The sequence below is a fragment of the Benincasa hispida genome, chromosome 1, assembly GCF_027475165.1.
Source record: "Benincasa hispida cultivar pf3 chromosome 1, pf3_genome.v1.1, whole genome shotgun sequence".
Classification (NCBI taxonomy): Eukaryota; Viridiplantae; Streptophyta; class Magnoliopsida; order Cucurbitales; family Cucurbitaceae; genus Benincasa; species Benincasa hispida.
The window spans coordinates 91,266,328-91,280,119 of record NC_143478.1 but is presented as its reverse complement, the minus strand read 5'-3'; the positions used below and the strand labels follow the sequence as shown (position 1 = coordinate 91,280,119).

At 36.0% G+C, this 13,792-nt stretch overlaps 1 long non-coding RNA gene across 1 annotated transcript; it reads left to right on the top strand.

Annotated features, from left to right (window-relative positions):
* Nucleotides 1-1,451: 1,451 nt before the first annotated feature.
* Nucleotides 1,452-11,427, top strand: LOC150038845 (uncharacterized). Its single transcript, XR_016527812.1, has 2 exons — nucleotides 1,452-2,051; nucleotides 6,816-11,427. It is a non-coding gene; the product is annotated as an uncharacterized LOC150038845 (long non-coding RNA).
* The last annotated feature ends 2,365 nt before the right edge of the window (nucleotides 11,428-13,792 follow it).

Genomic DNA, 13,792 nt, shown 5'->3' with positions numbered 1-13,792 from the left:
TATAGAAATAAAATGTGTTCTTGATAGGAGATTTTTAATGGAACGTTGGAAACATAGGTATTTGCATTTTGTTTTTCAACTTTATTAAAGCCTTTTTACACTTTTTTTAACACTTGATAGATTTTAGATGAGTTGCAAATACAACGAGCACTAAATGTTGTTGCCTCTATTATTCTTCTACCATTTTTTCCAATTTTAAGTGAATTTTAAATGTGCAAATACTTATATTTGCACGTTTTCTCAAATCTATTAAATTTTTCTTTACACTATTTTTTTACCTTTTGTTATTCTAACACTTGAACACTTCGATTTTCAACAAGTTACAAATACCATGCAAGTGAATTATCATTGCAAATACCATGTACTGTGTTAAAATTTGTGATTTTTCTAAAATTCTTTAAAATATTATTGTTCGATTTAAAATAGTTTTTTTAAGTGAAAATTAATCAAATATCAGTTGTTATAATCTTCCTTAATCAATTGGATACAAATTTAATTATTAGCAATTTTGTTGACCTTTTTGTAGTTGAATGAGTTCTTGATTCATGTGATTTGGTTTGATTTTATTTCTACTCAAGATTTGTTTCAATTATTATTTTATAATTCATGATTTCATAATTCCATGATCTAAGCAATTTTATTTTTTTTATTTGCTTCACAATAGGTATATTCAAAATTCAAATTTAGGAGATTTGGGGGTGATTTGGTTGATGAGATCTAGGTTGTTAGATTTTTTTTAAAAAAAACATATACCATATTCATAGAGATTTGGTAGTGAGGATATTTTTGTCTATCGATAAATTTTGAATAGTATATAAATTAGTTGTTTGGCCATTTTTACAAACAAAATTCTGTTGGATCATTTTTCTAAAATGTAATTCTATTCTGGCGATCGTCCCATTCTTTTATTACATGGGCCCAGCATCCCGAATTTTGGGTTGCTTTTACTACTATTTTTTGGCTCTCATGTGTGTAGTTTACATTTTATTATTAAAAAAGGATAAAAAAAAAAAAAAAAACTAATTATATACAAACATGGAATTTCTTTCGATTGTTGGAAATGACCGTAGAGAATAACTTATCAAAAAACATCACACATTGAAAGTAACGTTTATTGTTACATTTTGACTAAAACATTATAGATTTAATCTTCTAACTGTTACAAATGTATTTTTTTTTACCCTTTTTTAAATTTCCATATAAACAGAGGACACAAATTTCAGTTTAAGGACACACACAAAAAATAATAAATAAATGAAATCTTCTCCCTTTTTTTCATCTCTTTGATTTTTTCTTATCGAAGTTTTTCTTGATTTCTTTTCCGACTAGTGCTAGTCTGTTAAGAGTAGTGTGTTAAACTTAAAGAATAACCAACGTGAGACAATTAACATCGAAGTCATACGACAATTGCTTTCAAGACCGTAGTTGTTGAGCTTGGGATGTTTCCAAGGCCCAAATTCAGGATCAATGGTCTTGGGAGTGGAAGATAGCTACCAGGATGAGTGTTTGTCCTTTGTCCACGTAGAAGGAATGTTTATCACAAAAAAATTAAGAAGAACAAAACTTTTATACTTTACTTCTGCAATTTTGATTTCTTTCTAACCCTCTCTCTAATGGCAATTTTTATTGAAGAAAGGAAAAGAATTCATGCAAGAAAGAAAGAAGGAGAAAACATTTAACATGATTTGGCAAGCCTGTCCTACATTCATGAGAGGAGCTTCAGATTTTTTATTCTTGAAGGAATTACAGGGAAAAATGAAATCAGATAAGTTCACTACTAATTTTCTCTCTTTTGATCCTTTATATACTTAGGATTTACAAGTTTGTTGAGAGATTACTAGAAAGTAAATTATTGATTTCACTAAATTAGTTACTGCTTTACAAATCTCCACCCTGAAATCAACATTTAGTTGTTTTAATGAACAACTCTTCTTCTATAATCACTCATCTTCTATCTTTTTTCAGGTAGCTCAAGCCCGATGATGTTAAGACAGTTTCGAAGCTTGAGCTGAGGAACTGTCTTTGTCAACATATCTGAGGCGTTGTCTGAGGTATGAACTTTGAGAACTTCAATTTTTCCATCTTTTATTTGTTCTTTGATAAAGGTACTTTACATCTATATGTTTTGTACGATTGTGATATTATGGATTTTTAGATAGATGTATGGTACTCTGGTTGTCACAAAAAATCTTCATTGTTGTTTGTGTGATACCGTAGTCTTGTAATAAGCCTCTTAACCATAACCCTTCCTTGACTGCCTCAGATAAAGCAATAAACTCTGCTTCATTGGTAGAAAAAGCTACCATTGATTGCAAGAAAACTTTCCAACTTAGTACACAGCTTCCAAATAGAAAAATGTATTTTGATAGGGACCTTCTCTTATCGAGATCCCTTAAATAGTTTAAGTCAACAAAGCCAGATAATTCTAGTTCTAAGTCAATGCTTTGTTTGTGTAGAAGTCTTGCTTCTTTAGAACCCTTTAGATAGCTAAGTATTCACTTGGTTGCCTCCCATTGCCTCTTGCTAGTGTTGGCCATATATCTATTGACCAAGTTGGTTATATAAGCTATATTTGGTCTTGTTTGAAATCATCAATTACATGAGACTTCCCATTGCTTGGGAATGAGACACTGTAGACATTAGTTTTTTTATGTTCAATCTCTGTTTCTTTTGGTGAATTCTCTGTTGAGAGTTTGAAATGTTGTGCAATGGGTGTGTTAACTGTTTTTGCTTCTTTCATATGGAACTTCTGAATTAATTTCTCACAATACTTGACTTAACTAATGTATAATTTGTGCTCTTTTCTATTTCTTTCTATGTCAATGCCTAGTATTCTTCTTGCACAACTCATGTCTTTCATTTCAAACTTTTATTTTAGGAGGTATTTTACTTGTTTCAACTTCTCCTAAGTACTTTTTGATAGAAGTATGTCATCCACATATAGGAACAAATAAACATAATTCTTAAAGGACTTGGAGTTGATGTAGATACAACTATCATAGGAGCCTTTTAGGAAACTAATCTTTAGTATGAAGTCATTAAACCTTTTGTTCCAGCACCTTGGTGATTAATTTAGTCCATAGACGGACTTTTTAAGTTGGCAACAATAATCTTCTTTCCCCTTGGCTTGGTAACCTTTAGGTTGACACATGTATATTGTCTCTTCCAAATAGCCATGTAGGAATGTTGTTTTGACATCAAGTTGATCTAGTTCTAGGTTCTATTGTGCTACTAGGGAGAGAAGCATTCTGATTGAAGTTTTCTTAAACATTGGTGAGAATATCTCATTATAGTCTACCCTATGTTTCCATGTGAATCCCTTAGCCACCAACCTAGCTTTAAATCTAGGTTTCTGTACAATAGAGCTGCCCTCTTTATATTTGTACTCACTTAGATGCAATAGGCTTACAGCTCTTAAGAAGAGGAACTAAGTCCCAAGTTTCATTCTTCATTAGGGATTCAGTCTCATCATTTATAGCTTATATCCAACTTCTTGCATTAACACAACTTATTTCTTCTTCAGATATGATGGTGCTAGGTCACTCACTTCCTCTTATGCATTTAATGCTAGATTGATGTAATCAGCTTCATCCCTTGTAGGTGGTACTATAGTTCTTTTTTGTGTATCTCTAACCAAGAAGTAGTTTCTAAGGTTTGGACCCTCTTGCTCACTTTCAGTGGTTGTCTTTTCTTCTTCTTCTTCTTTATGTTGAGACATTATACCACTAATATTTTCAGAATTTGAGCTTGAGGAAGCTGAATTAGGAATAAGTGAGTGCTCCACCTCAATTTTATCAGTCAACTATTGAGGTGTTTGTTCATGGACATTACTTTTCTGCATAAACATTTCATTTTCCCTGAAAATGACATCTCTGTTGGCCACACACTTTCTTTCAATAGGATGCCATAATCTGAAGCTGTTTACACCTTAATTGAACCCCACAAACATTCATTTGATAGCTCAGACATTCAATTTCTCTTCATTTTGATGAACAAAACCAATTAACCTAGGTTAGAAGGGTGTTTGAACCACTTCTCTTCAGAAGTGAGTACGTCTAGAGATGCATGAGGGCATCTACTGAGTCTGTAGACTGTACAGGAGCTGCTTTAGCCAAAATTTCTTTAGTAGGATAGCATCTGATAAAAGACTTCTCACCTTTCAAGTGTAGTCCTATTTAGCCTCTCTGCCACTCCATTGGGGTGTATACATGATTGTTCGTGTTTGAGAATTCCATATTCTTTGCAAAAGTTGTTAGACTCTTCTGTACAAAACTCAAGCCCATTATCTATCTAAGACATTTAATTTGACAGTCAATTTATTTTTCAACCATTATTTTCCACTCCTTAAATTTCTTAAAAACTAAATCTTTAGTTTTAAGAAAATATATCCAACTTTTTCTAGAAAAATCATCAATGAAAGATAGGAAGTACTTGGAACCAATTAGAGATGGAATTAGTGAGGGACCCCACAGGTTTGAGTATATATAGTCAAGAATTGCTTTGGATGTGTGTTGAGCTTTAACAAAACTCTATCTTGTAGCCTTCCCAATTACACATTACTCACAGAAGGATAGGTCTTGATGAACCTCTTTAAGTAGGATTCCTTTTACTCCATTGAGCACTAGTTTGGAATCTTTCCATACTTCATAGTAGACTCATTTCCCTCTGTGTTAGCAGCCTATAAAACAAGCATGCCCAATGAAATCATGTTCCTTTTTAACTTTGGCACATGCCTAACATTTTTAAGCAATTTAACGATTCCATCAAGTAGTTTTAGAGGGATTGAGTCGATGCCAATCATAGGACATGAGTCATTATTACCCATGTAGACTGAACATTCATCCATTTCCTTATAGGTATTAAATCAATCCTTATTAGATGTCATATGAAAAGAATATCTAGAGTCTAGAACCCAATCAAGACCCTTTGTTGGATTTTCAAGTTTTGCCTTTTGATTAAAGGTAGCCAAAGCATCCAAGTAGAAGAATGAATCCTCCTCTCTTGAAGTTTCACCAGATTGTGTTAATTGTGTCTTCTGATGTTTATTCTTTTGCTCATTCTTCCACTTTAGAATTCTACAGACCTGATAACTGGCAGAAATGCCAGTTATTATAAGCCTTTTATTTAGAATTATGAGGGCTAACAAGTAGAAAATGCAGTGATAATACTTAGAATTTGTGAAAACTTGAGTTTTGCATCGATTAGCACCTAAATCCTCACTAACTCCAATATTATGCGTTACTTCGTGCCAAAATGTCTATTTTTGTAGTTATCCTAGGAATCAAACGCATGCGTTGGAAATAAGCAATCGCAATCAAACGCATGCATTGAAGCCAGGCGACCACAAAAACAAACGCATGCGCTGAAAACCGAGCTATCGCATAGACGAATGCATGCGGTGATCGCATGTGTCCATCGCATGGAAGTTGCGGTGATCACTTGGAGATTGTGGCCACGGAGTGACAACCATAATAGAAGGGCGATCGCAAGATGGGTAGAATGCATTAATACTTCAATTGAATCAAGCTCGGACGCATACCTTGGGAGTATCAACAAGATAAGATGATGTGACATTGCCCATCCCGCGACAAAGGCAGCAGTGAGACATAACACAATCATGATAGCTGTCGGCGTTTAAACTCTATAAATAGCCCCTTGGACCTTTATTTCAAAGAATTCGAACTTCTGCCTTAAGGCAGAGGTTTGCGATCACAGATGAGAGCATGAGTGAGATTTTCAGTGAGAATTCTTCATCTCCACACCATACCGAGTGACGACTGGAGCTTTCGCCAAAGATAGAGTTCGAAAGAGACATCTTCACCATTCATCCATGGCGCCACCAGCAGCCTTGACGCAGAGTCTTTCATTTCTCCTCTAACCTCTATATTGTATTACATTTTAGCTTAAGATATTAAGACATTTTGTAATCAATGTATATCTTGATTCCTTCAATGCCATCTTCTTCATCATCTTTATCTTTATCATCATTTACCTTCATCGTTTATTTATCAAAGGCAATCGCATACTTAATCGTGTAGCATGTAGCAACCCATCATGAGGTGTGCATTGTGTGAGTATAGTGAGTTAATCCTCTTTGCTTGGTGAAAGGTTGAAGCAACGCTTGTCTATGGGTTGTTGCAATGCTTGTCTATAAGTTAATTAGCTGCTTCTAACTGCCTGAGAAGGTAAGAGATGAAATGCACTAAAGTAAAGTATGCATTGTTCCTAGAGATACGCACAATCTTATGCTCGACGCAACCATGTACTATAGAGATATAGTCATGGGGCTGACCACCGAGAGGTATGCGATGCGTTAGTGTGACGAGCTAGGATTACTTGAGTGATTTAAGATAATAAACATTACTATGCATTAACGGTTGTTGTGTATCTACCAATTCTCACTGCAAGTCTCCTATTGCTCAATTTGTTTAGTTAGAAGTAAGAGTAGTGTGTAAATCCATTGAACTTCTTCTTTTTACTTTTATTCATCGCCTCAAACACGTTGCTTCACAAGCATTATTGAGTGACAAGTCCCTGTGTTCGACCTTGGATTACCCGAGAAACTTGTGTTTTTGTTATACTTGGCGAGAAGGCAAGAAAACTTGTGATAGGTACTCATGGTCATTGCATACTAGATTAATGTATTTTCATTCCAACACATGACCTCCGATGCATGGGCATAAACGCATAGCTTAAGCATGTACAAAGCATGATTGCGTGCAATAACCCCATCATCTTTCCTTATCCAACAAGTTTTTGGCGTCGTTGTCGGGGACTTAGCATCTAATTGTTTGTTGAGTTTTGTGTCTCTGCAGGCAACCTTTTTATTTTGGGAGTATTGCAGCTTATGCGACCAGGTTGCAAACGTATTGAAGTGTAGGCGATGCACTGAAAGCCAATATTGACCCCAAGGTAGAGGGGCAATCAGTCGCAAGAGCTGAAGGTAATTCTAAGCACATGGTGGCCAACATGAGCCAAAAAATTGCCGGAAGTTTCAATGGCCAAGGCTACTTGACCCAAGCAGTTGAGAGCCATCTCCTACATAGAAGACCCCTTGCGGTGACAACACTCTTATTTTTCCAGGGACATCTTCTACTCTATCTTTAACTTGCTTTCTTAGTTTAAGTTATTTTTATCTTTATTGTTACTTTGGATATATGACTACTTCCTTGGTTGTGGTGCGATTGTTCCTTACAGGTGCAACAATAAGTCTCCTCGGTGCGCAGTACAATGGAAGAATTCCTTTCATCCTTCAACGCATGGCTTCGATCGCGTGGATTCCAATGCATAATTGCATGCATTGTTCCGTCTAAGTTCTTCTCTTGTTATCCTATATGCATTATCCTTTTGAAATTCTATTTTTTCCGATTGCGTTGTTTTTCGATGTTTCTATGATGGTACGTATAATTCACCACATCTTCTAACTAATCATCGCAAGGCATTCCTTACTTTTATTTACATCTTCAAATTTTGAAAGTCTTAAGTTTTATTTTGTGCAAACCTTCGTTCAAACATTTATTACCGCATTCCTGTAAGTTTTTTTTTAGCTTTGCGGTGAGAACGTTGCCAACCTCTAAGTTTAGGGGTGGCAGCGGTCTCGGAGAATTGCGATCATTCGAAGAAAAAAAAGCGAAGAGAATTTTTTAGAATAATAACTCCACTGTCAATGCAATAGGGAAACCCATGTTGATAAGAGTTAAGTTGTGAAAGGCACTTACCCGTAGTTGGATATCTGCATGACACACGTGGGGGCAACCCAAAACGAAGGTAAGTCACGAGGATCAACGCATAAGCGCAACTCCTCTGTACGTCGTAAGCCAAATCAAACGAGACAAGAGTTTAGTTGAATATCGAATGCAACCGAAGTTGGATGCCCACATGACACACGTGGGGGTAAGCCAAAACAAAGGGCGTAACTAGGTTCAACGTCGCATTTGAATAAGCCATCGCAAAATTTTGAAGTATTTTGAACGAACTCATTCTCAAAAGCTAAACACAAAGTTGTGGTGAATGAATAAAAAGTTTTTTAGCAAAGGCTTGTCGGATCTAAACTTAGAAAAGTTCTTTTTGAAGAAGCAGCCAAAGTGGAGGAGAGCATTGCGGTGATGGTCAGAGGTTGTGTAAATTATATTTTGAGAAGCTGGTCATCGTAAAGGAAAGCAAGAAGGTGAGTTAGAATTTCTTAAGTATAATGCATGCTTGAGGACAAACATGATTTTAAGTTTGGGGGTGTGATGACATGCATAAATGCGTGTCATCTTAGGCCTTTTACTTAGAATTATGAGGGCTATTAAGCAGAATATGTGGCAATTATGTTAGGAATTCACGAGAAATTGAGCTTGCGGCGTTCAGCATTAAGAATCTCAGCTAACCCAATATTATGCGTTATTATGCGTTCAATGTTCTATTTTTGAAGCTAACGCAGAAAGTGGACGCAAGCGCGGAAACCGGACCACCGCATAGACGACCGCATGCGGAGAAACTCTCCATCGCAAAGGCAAACGCGTTCGATCAATGCATGGATGTTATGGTAATTAGCGCATGCATCCATCGCATGGGAGTTGCGCTCGTTAAGTAATTGCGGTCATCATGTAGAGTTGTAGTATTAAGTTAATGCGGTCACTGAATGATTACGGCTACACAATAACGCATGATAAAGGAATCAACGCAAGGTTGGTGGAATGAATGCATCAATGCATCTACCTTGGGAAAAACAAAAGATGATGTTGACATTTCACCTACCACGCCGTTAGCAACAGAGATTTAGAAAGGACTAAACGCGTCGAATGTCAGAATCAGAGCAGTCCATTAATGCTGTCAGCAATCCAGGCTCTATATAAAGAAGCCGATGAGCAGAATTTTTATTTATCTAGGGTTTTTGCCCAAGGTTGAATCCGGGGTTTTCGCCTGAGGTTCGCCTAGGGCGGATCCTTGTGATCCAGACAAATGCGTGAGAAGATGCTTGAGAGTTCTTCAACTCCTTCATTCATTCCGAGTGACGACCGAAACCTTCGACCAAGCTAGATCTCGAGAGAGTCAGCTCCACCGCCCATCCATGGTACCACCGGTAGCCTTGACGCACATCCGCTGGAAGCAAGTCTTTACTTCTAGCTGGTCATTTCATTTTCCTTTCTTTTCTTATATTGTATAGTATGACATTTTGTGATTAAGAAATTAATACATTTTGTTTTCAATACATTTCTATGTTTCCTTCGATTCCATCTTCATCTTCTCTACTTAACTTCTTTAACTTTCATTTCATCACTTAGTGAGATTACTTGAGTATCGCATACTTAGTCATGTGGATAAGGGATATGTAGCATGTAGCAAACCACCGAGAGGTGTGCGTTGTGCGAGTATGTGAGAAAACCTTATTTGCTTAATGTGAAGTTGTAGCAACGCCTGTCTATAGGCCAACGCAATGTTTGTCTATGAGTAAAGTCAGCAACAACCAACTATCCGGGAGGGTAAGTGGTTGGTCGCATTAAGCAATATATGCATTGTTCAATAGAGATAGGAATAATCTTATGTCAGTAAAGTTCATGTGATTACCTTGTCCTATGAGCGCATCATTCATCATTTAGGCATACTTGAGAAAATAGTCTAAAATCCAAATCTAAGACTCGAGAGAGCAGATTGAAACGCATAGGCAAGAATGGGGAACTTAGAGATAAGCTCCATTTGCTGTCACACAGCGTATGCACCCTACGGATAGGATATTGCATGCGTTCAAAAAGTAGGATATGGTGGTTGTATGCAGTCATCTCGACACTTATGCATAACCACCACATACGTCCTAGAGTTAGGCTCAAGTGTGTGTAGCATGGTCTGCGTTGACTAAAGTTGCCCTTACGGTCACTCTTAAGCATTGCAATGAAAACATCTCCGCATTTATCTATTTTTCGCATTCATTTGTTTCGTGTCAAAAGTTGTCGTGTCTCTACCTCTCATTTATATTCTTATTACGTTGTCTGTTAGCTAGGAGTAGAAGTAGTGTTAGTGTAGAAACCCCTCCATTATTCTTTTATTCAAACCGCCACATGCACATTACCGCGTTCATTTTGCTACAAGTCCCTGAGTTTGACCTCGGATCACCTGAGAAACTTGCATTCGCGTTATACTTGGCGTGAGTGCAAGAAAACTTGTGACAGGACGCATGGTCATCGCATACATTTATTAACGCATAGTCACTCCAACGCATGACCATCGACGCATGACTATCAACGCATACCTTAAGAACATGCATCGCATATTGCATCCAAGGGATTTTAGTTGTCGAGTAAATTGACATCTAATTTCCCGTCATCAAGACCTTAATTAGATGTTGTACTTTCCTTCAATATTTGCATCTAATCTTGTACTTCTCCTTATTTTCATATGTGGATGATTCTTTTCCCTACTTTTTTGTAATATTTGCATCTAATCTTTTCTTTATTATGATGCTTGTTTTTACCCTTCACAAATAGGCCTTTAGCACTTGGTTTTTCTTACTTTAATAGGCGTCAGCTCCATTTCTTTTATTTTTAAAGCAGAAATGATTGTCAATGGTAACTGAGTCTCTCCCATATTTTAGAGTTGTCTTTACATCTTTATACACATTCGAAAGAAAATTAAGAAGTACAAATGCTTCATTATCTGCCATATTGTGTCACCTTGAGTTTTGAATTTTGCTATGATCTTTTTAAAATCATCAAGATTTTCAGTGTCTTGATCAATTACCTATTGAAGAGAACTATGTGATAGATTAAAAACGAGAGTCTCATGTGCAATTAACTCCATATTCTATCTATCATCTATTTTCATGGTGTTAGGCAACTTTGAAGGATCTTTTAAAGCTCTGTGAGCTTTTTGTTGCCCCAAAACAGTCCTCATTTTAGTCTTCCATAAGCGGAAATCTCCTTTCCCATCTAATTTTTCAATCATACCTTGCAACTACCATAGTCTTGCTTCGAAGCTCCAAAATTTACTTTCTTTGAAGTTCTTGAAGTTCTTAATATGTTCTTACAAGCTCTAATACCAATTTGTTGGGCTTAGGATGTTTCCACCGAGGCCCAAATTCAGAACCAATGGTCTTGGAAGTGGAAGACGGCTGTCGGGATGAGTGCTTCTCCTTTGTCAACGTAGAAGGAATGTTTATCATAGAAAATTAAGAAGAACAAAACTTTTGTACTTTATTTCAATTTCTCTCTAACCCTCTCTCTAATGACGATTTTTTTTCAAGGAGGAAGAAGAATTCATGCAAGTTAGAAAGATGAAGAAGAAGTTTTTAACGTGGTTTGGCAAGCTTGACCTACATCCACGAGAGGAGCTTCTGATTTTCTCTCTTTTGATCCTTTATATACTTGGTATTTACAAGTTTGTTGAGAGATTAATAGAAATAAATTATTGATTTCATTAAATTAATTACTGCTTTACCGTAGTCATTCCACATCACAACCATTAATTTGTTCAACACCCAGTTTCTTTATCAATTACCCATGATAATATTAATTCTAGTTGTGCATATTATAGAATAGTAAATTATCTATTTATAAATTCAACAAAAAACTATATAATATATTAGTCAGATAAAACTTCATTTACCATTTTAAAACAATCGATACTCTAAATCTCCAATCCCACAATTGTCGAACTTAAATAAAATAAATAAAACCATACAAACACTTGAGACATAGAAATAGATGATGGAATTGTATATCTTTTTTTATCCAATACCCAAGAATGATTTTTTTTTTTTTTTTGGGAACATATTTCAAATCCTAATTTTTCAATTTTGTTCTAATTTGAAATTCTTTCGAAACTTTATTTAATTTTAAGAAAAAGTTGGAAGTTCAAAATTTCATAAAATATTTATCATATTCTAAAATAAGATGAATCTCAATCAAATGATAAAGAAAAAAAATAATTGTTGGAATGTTTTGACCATCTATTCTACATTTACATTCTTATACCTTTTCTAACCATTAACCTTAAGAGTCGCACATAACTTGAATGTTTGTCTGTCCATTATTATTTGATTCACAGATCTGATGTCATTGTTTGAACTAAAGATTGAATGTGCATATTCTGTCATTAGAGAGAGAATACTCAAATGGGCACAGATGACAACACAAGTTGCAAGCATTTCACAAAAGATAATGATCAACATGTTTGCTACCAGCAAATATTTTCTTGTTCCTCAAAATACAAAGTTGTGTCATATCTATTTAGAAACACATTAACTCAACCATTTACGATGTATATAATTATACCAAAAATACAAAGTTGTGTCATATCTATTTAGAAACACATTAACTCAACCATTTACGATGTATACAATTATACCAAATAGAAAACAATAAACATTGAATAGAACTAGAAAATAGTACACGAAATTGGTAGGAAAGATAAAAAGAGGAAATCCAGCTCATACACACAGGATCTCGTTATGATAAAAATTCGAGCTCTTGATACACTAGGTAGGTTCATATTACATATTATGCGGGTTCTTGTTAAATTGTGTGGGGTCTCATTATTTTTTCAGATTTTCGTTACATTGTGACTTTCCTTAGGCATGAGATCGGAAGACTAGTAGGCATGAACAATAACCTAATTCAAAAAATAACATAGATGGAGTGAATAAAAAACAATCCACAAATTTAAAATTAAAAAAAAAACATTGTTGAGGATTTTGTTGGAGGAGAAATTTTGGACCAATCACGGATCGTCACGTCATTTATTAAATTAATGACAAAATGCCAAAATAATCAAATTTGGGACCAGTTAAGAGTCCCAAATTGAAATTGAAGACAAATTTTGATGACATCACATGTTTTCGTCACGAACGTTGGGTTGAGTAAAATAAATTTTGCCCAATTTGACGTTATAATTTGGGTGTTGGTCTAGTTACACCCAAATATGGGCTTAATTTGGACCTAAAATGTCAAAATGGGCCTAAATCCAATTAATAGGACCCAAAGGTTAGGCCCAAGTCCAATTAATAGAGCCCAAAGGTTGGACCCAAGTCCAATTAATAGAGCCCAAGGGTCAGGCCCAAGTCTAATTAATTGAGCCCAAAGACCTGGCCCAAGCCCATAAGGCCCATTAGAGAGTCCTATGAATAGAAGAGCTTTTCTCATTCCAAAGGGTCAGTAATTCTACATTTAGAGAGCCTAGAGAGAATTCATCAACAAACAGAAGAATCCCAAGACTTTTGAAGTTGCACTCCAAGAACATAGAAGACTCATGAAAACACAAAGACTCTTCCAAGACTTCTACTTCAAGAATGTTCGGTGCCTTTCTTCTTCAAGTCAAGCACATCCACTCAACCGAGAGAAAATCAGAGGATCGAGTACTAGAGATCGAACTACATCACATCAAATCAACATCAACATCAACATTGACTCAAGTTCAACTCTACGAAACAAGTTTCTCCAGAAATCTCATGCGAACAAATTAGCATGTCCAGTGGGACATCTCTCCTCTCATCTCTCTCTTAGCATCCAAACAAGAAAAATGGCACCAAAGAAGATGGCATCCAAAGCTTCCTCCACAAACAGCTCTTACACGAGACCTGTCACCCGCAGTCGCTCAAGAGAATTCACGTAGAAGCAGGAGCAAATCTCCCTCATCGCGCACAACATCTTGAGGAAAATGACAGAGTCTCCACGAGGCAGGGTTGTCATCAAGGAGAACCCCCTGTTTGACAACTCTACTTTCGCCTCCAGCAAGCCAAAAAGGGATTTGCAGCTAGATGTGATTTCTGTCATGATGGAAGATGTGACTGCTGAAGCAGCCATGGAAGAGATGGAAA